This window comes from Patella vulgata, chromosome 7 (genome assembly GCF_932274485.2).
Source record: "Patella vulgata chromosome 7, xgPatVulg1.2, whole genome shotgun sequence".
Classification (NCBI taxonomy): Eukaryota; Metazoa; Mollusca; class Gastropoda; family Patellidae; genus Patella; species Patella vulgata.
This window is the reverse complement of record NC_065885.2, coordinates 18,643,966-18,650,167: the sequence shown is the minus strand read 5'-3', so window position 1 is coordinate 18,650,167 and position 6,202 is coordinate 18,643,966.

Here is a 6,202-nt window from a genome sequence, read left to right as displayed (position 1 = left end):
ACTATTTTCCTCAAGCAGCAATGGTAACACAAAAGCAACCAATGATATAATTTTAACCAGATCTGGGTGGTAAATCCCACCACTACGCAAATGGTGAAGTACTTATCCTGAGGCGATAAAGGGGGAACATAAAAAAAATATAGACTGGATAGTCTACATGTATATTATACCATGTGTTTATGATGTTATACGTGTATAATATCGTTATCCCCTATAACTGACCCCTTAATCCGTCTGCATGTCTATAATTCCTTAGGCCCTGCAGCATCTAACATTGCATTGACAGTTGACTTATAAACTGAAAGTTAAATCATTATGTATATCTCAAAGATCTCTTGTCAAATAGAAATTATTTTTTGACTAATTATGCATGAATTTTCCTGGATTCTCTTCAATCAAACACATCCTTATTTTTATGTTTATGCTGTGTTTGTTCTGTCTGTATCTTGTTTTACAGTTTTCCTGTACCGTTTAACGAGTAACATAATGACTTACTGTTCTATGATCTGGCCAGGTAGGAGAAGGGCTATAGACAGTAAACCAGCGATCTAAACATTTAGTTTTAAAACTATCTTTAGTATCCCATGCTTGTACAAATACACTGAAACTCTGCAAAGGAGGCAGGCTCTTATCTGAAATAAAATGAATTAATTGGCAACAGAATCTGTACAACTTTACCACAAATGAATTAAGTATCAGGCAACAGTTTCAAAAAGTATAAAAATTGTGCAAGAAGAGTGGGTGGAATCCATCTGTTTGGTAGGCTATACATGGAAACAAGATGTTTGTTCATCAGGTCGATACAGGTAAAAATCAATTAAGACTATACTATATGGAATGAAAGATGTTTTCTTTAATCAATATGGTTTAGTTGTTTTTTTTGACAGAGTTGCATTTGAAGATAACCTCTTTTACTATATAAACACAGATGTGAAATAGAACTTGTCTTCAAATGCAGGACCAAAAGCAAATCCCCTAGTATCTAATATCCCAGAATGGAAACTCAACAGCCAGTTTTTAATAGGCCAGATTGTTGCAGCCTTAATTTTTAATATTGGCATTTGATTAATAGGTCTGCTATCTATGAAAATCATGAATTCAATACAAGATTTGTTCACAACAAGAAGTGGAATAACTAATCCTGTAGTGACTCTTGTTTTTCTCCCATTTCCGAAGATCCATGTGCGTAAGTGAATTAAATTATTGAAATAAATCTATTTTTGTCCTGAAATGGCCTATAAAGCTAGTAAGTGACATTAAACTACAATATACCTGGTACTGGATGTTTCCATGAAATAACTAGTATTGGTTGTCCAGTACTGTCTATTCTCTCTATCTTTACATCAGTAGGCGTACCAGGTAGATCTCTGTATCCTCCATCTATAAATAACAAATAATTCCTTACTTCAGATGTTTATTTCCTTAATTTAGACGTTTATTTCCTTAGTTCAGACATTTATTTCTGGCGACACTTCAACAAGCGTTCTCTCTTCTTTATCTTTGCTTGATAAGATGAGAGAACCCTTGTGGAAATGTCTAAAGTAACTTGTATTATACATAATTGTATCATGTGTTATTCTCATTCAGTTACTAAATGCTACTCCCATCCTACTTCTTTTAAAGCCACAATATGCCACAATGCCATTACATTCTTATTTTTTTAAAAATATAACAAAAAGAAAGGCTGAATTTTATTCAGTTAGAAAACAATGTGAACTGAACAATCAAAGACAGCCAGATAAAAAGAATACAAAGACACGTCAGGGCAGAAAATAAAACATTTAACACAAACTATTTGGTATAGCGCACGAAGGCACATGACGGCAAACTGTTCAAGATTGTATCAATCTAGAAAGTTTGGAATTCTCAGTATAAAGGTGAACATAATACATGTACAATGTGCAATAAATTGTATTACACAGTAACACATGAACAAAGTTTTACCTGGTAATTTAGGGTTAAGACCAGAAGGACATTGAGTTTCAAAATTAATTATGGTAGATGTGGACGTCACTCTACATGGTGTACTGGGCTGAAATACCAAACATTATATTATATGTATTATACAAATTTATTCATGCTTGACGATGGGACCAACCAATTTTTGTGAAGTTTCAAATTCACTCCCACTCACAATAGCCCCGCAGACAGTAATCAAAGTACAATATTTTAAAAGATGTAATTTCATCTGAAACACAAATAATATTATGGCCTTGACTAATAGTTGTGTATAGATTCTTGGTCAAGCAAAATAACACCTGAAATAATAGAAATCTACATAAATTGAACTATAGGTTAATAAACACATTTGTCATATGTCATCTTCATGGTCAGGAATGGAATGTGTCTGTTAACCAGTGGGGGCAACGCGAAGCTGAAAGATCGAATAGTACTACAACGATTCAATTTCAGACATACTAATAATCAGACATATATAAACCTATCATCTAGATGTTTACATATATAACCTATGTACTGTCAATGAACAACCACATTAAAGATAATGGTATAACAGAATCATCACATATTATATGTGCCCCGAGTCTGAAATTTGTGGTAAAGGGGTAGCCCGGACCAGGGAGTAACATAGGCCAGGTGGCGTTAGTCTACCACTTCCGGTTTCAGAGTATGACCCCCGAGCGAAGCCGGTCTGTTCGGGGTTGGCGGCTACACTAGGTCTGCCCCGAGTCTGAAATTTGGGGTATAGGGGTAGCTCGGACCGGGGAGTAACATATATTGTTAATTACCTTTGAAAAAATTGATAACAAAACGAAAGGTGCAGCTTGTGTACTCAGCCTAGCCTGAGAAATTGTACACACTTTGAAAAAATCAACAAGAAACTTGGTGTCCTTATACAGAACATCATCTATTCTAATCAACTCAATGAACGTTTTCTTCCTCAATATTACGATGTTATAATCGATTTAATAAATAGCAAATTTTCACCTAAGCATTCAATACAACCTCATAAAGTAGGAAAGATAAAACCTGATGTGTTATGTAAAATCCTTTTTACAGATAAAAATATACAAGACATTGGATTGAATAGAATCTTTAGAGATCGATCAGTAATTAAATCTATACCAGATACTATTCCTAAAATTTCACCCACAGTCGTATACAAATTTTTACCTCCAATTCGAAATAAAATATTTAACTACCATGAATCTAATGAATTATAACCTTAACTTACAAGAATTTATTGACAATTACGATAATACAACATGTCAATGAGCCAACTCTCCTTTTAAAGAAGAGTTTCATGACCATATACTAACAGGAAACTTTGATATTGTTGAAAATAAAAATCTTTAAAACCTTTTCCGCTTTGGACCACAATTTCGAGAACAACCAAATAAAACTAATTTCAAAAATTTACATAATAATCTAAAATCTCGATTCAGAAAATGTATAGTAGCTTGGTCTGATAGATTTTGTGCACCTCTAGAATCTTTTGGAGAATGGAAAAACACGAATTCTGCTCTCAGGACCATAAACGAAAAACTGATTACAAAGTAGCTAAAAGTCTAAATATACCTTCTGATACATTATGACATAACACCTATCAATGATAACAGAACTTTCAACAAATATAAAAGTAAAATATATCCTTCAGAATTTATATTAAATAAAGAAAATTCTGGCACTAAAAATGCATCTGTTCTTGACCTGGATATAAAAATAATTAACAATAAATTTAATGTTGGTATTTTCGACAAAACATACAAATTTGGCTTTGAAGTAGTAAAATACCCGTCAATTTATAGTAACATACCAGATACTACACTATATAGTGTTTTCTATTCACTAGCATTACGATTTTTGACCATATGTAACCATAAAGAACTATTTCTTTCCAGAATAAAATCTCTTTATTTTAAGTCCACTGCCAAAGGCGGTACACAATAACACATTTTAAAAGAAATTTCGAAAATTCCATTTCTTCAACATACCAAGTTTGACATTTCTTATAAGTATATTACCGACTACATACTGGATAATGTTCCAATTTAATATTTATTTTAAATTTTCTGTAGTTTCCTAATCCTATCTGGATTATCAATCTTTTTTATGACTTTATATAAAAACACATTTATAGTATGATTTCTCCAGCATACCTGTTTTGCATTTCTTGTAAGGTTTTACGTATTATATTTAGTGCAATTACATAGCTGAATAATTCCCATTAGTTCCTAAAACGATAGCTTATTAACCATTTGGCATTATCTTATCTGGATTATCGCCCTTTATATTGTGGTTTTTATTACATTTCTTAAACTTTGCATCATTAGGAACCTACCGCCTTTACGTCACGTCATTTGGTCACCAGACAGCTGTCTTTCGAGAAGGTTTACATTTTCTCATTTGCTTCTTTGTAATAAGTATTGTTTGTCTTTTACTCTGTGTTTGAGATAAATGGAATATATGCCCTAATTACAATCAATATACATCAATTCTATTGAATACCAAAAGTGTTTCTCACTTAACTTAGAACTTTTAGTTTTAGACTGGTTTTTTTATACATTTCACTGACATGATTACTTGTATAGATAACTTTTACTTCGATATATGTTTACATGCATATTTCTTGTAACATATAGCAGATCTTGACTCAGTGGACACTTACGGCTAGCCCCCGGATCCATTCACTTAATTTGATATGTTTGTTTTTTGTGATTTCTGCGTATAGTGTCTTGTCCATAGATTTGTTTTTGTGTAAATTACGTGTGTTGCAGTCCCCCTGCTACTAATAGAAATTTAGAATTTTTATGACTTTAAATACTACTGCTATGCTACAGCATTTCAATCTAAAAGATAAATAGGATTGACTTGTTGATAAAGGCTTCAATGAATGTTTGATAGTGCTCATCATTGAATTTTGTCATGGTATCGATGTTAAGAACTATAGCAAAGTTTCATCAGTCTAACTCAATTAGAATCCAAGTTATCGTGTCCCAAAGCATTGACTAATCAAAATGCTCATCTTGAATTAGAATGCTCATCTTCAAACTCCCATAAACACCTAATATAATAAACACCCACACCACGTTTGAACCAGGGCTGGTTTTTGGCATATTTGACTAATTTTGCCAAATTGGGCCCTGCACTAGAAAGGGGCCCTGCAGCTCACCAACTTAAGAATTTGCCAGGCAATCTAGCAGCAGGGCAGCTAGGTGGTGTATGAACCAATTACTAATTGTGAAATAAAGCATAGTTGGCCTTAAATATGAATGAATATAGGCCTAGTTAAAGTATTTGTATCTTGTAACTTTGGGTCTCCCAAATTGGATACAGCATTTTCTACCACCGGCCTTGGTTTGAATATTCTAGCTCAATTAGCAGAGTTATTGTGTCCCCAAAAAGGTATGATGGACAGACCCAATTTAAAAGTCCATTGCTTTCTTAATTCAAAGTTGCCTATCTGCAGTCAGGGTGACGTAAAATGACAACATTTATGAGAAAGAAGATGTTTTAGTACAAAATGTTCCTAAATCTGTTGAGAAATATTGCCAACAGTGTCCGGACAACTTGAACTAAAGACCACATGGACCAATTCATAGATCACTCAGATCAAAAAAGAGACCACTCGGACCATGCCAAAAAAATGCTCGGACCAATTATTTTATATAACAAAACCACTTGGACTAATATTTAGCTTGATTTTGAGGCCATTCCAGAGACCTTCTTTCAGCAGGATGTTCACAGAAACGATAACCAACATTTTGAAAATAAAATACTGACAATAAATATATTGTTATTAATTTATTTATTATTTAAAGCATAAAAATCAATGTAACAGCTACTTAACAATATCATAGCCATAATTTTACAAGTAAGTACAGTAAGTAACATACATAAAATGCCTTCGCTACTTTATATGAGGTAATATTCATCTACTCGCTCGGACCATATAGACCCACATTTCTTTAGTAGCTGGTTGGTGCTTAGGGTCTTTTCATTATATGATTTCCAGAAATTAAAAAGTTTGTCTTGTATTGATCGGGTCTGCCTTTTTGGGTAACGCTTTAACTTGCTTTCGGACACCATTTTTATTTGCACAGAATCACAAACTATACATGTATCTGATATTTTGACAAATGATGATAAGTATACATTTTAATTGTTTATATACATTATCAGCGCTTTGACATTACTCCAATCACTCCAATTAAAATTTAATTGTTTTTCTTTTATGTGCTTC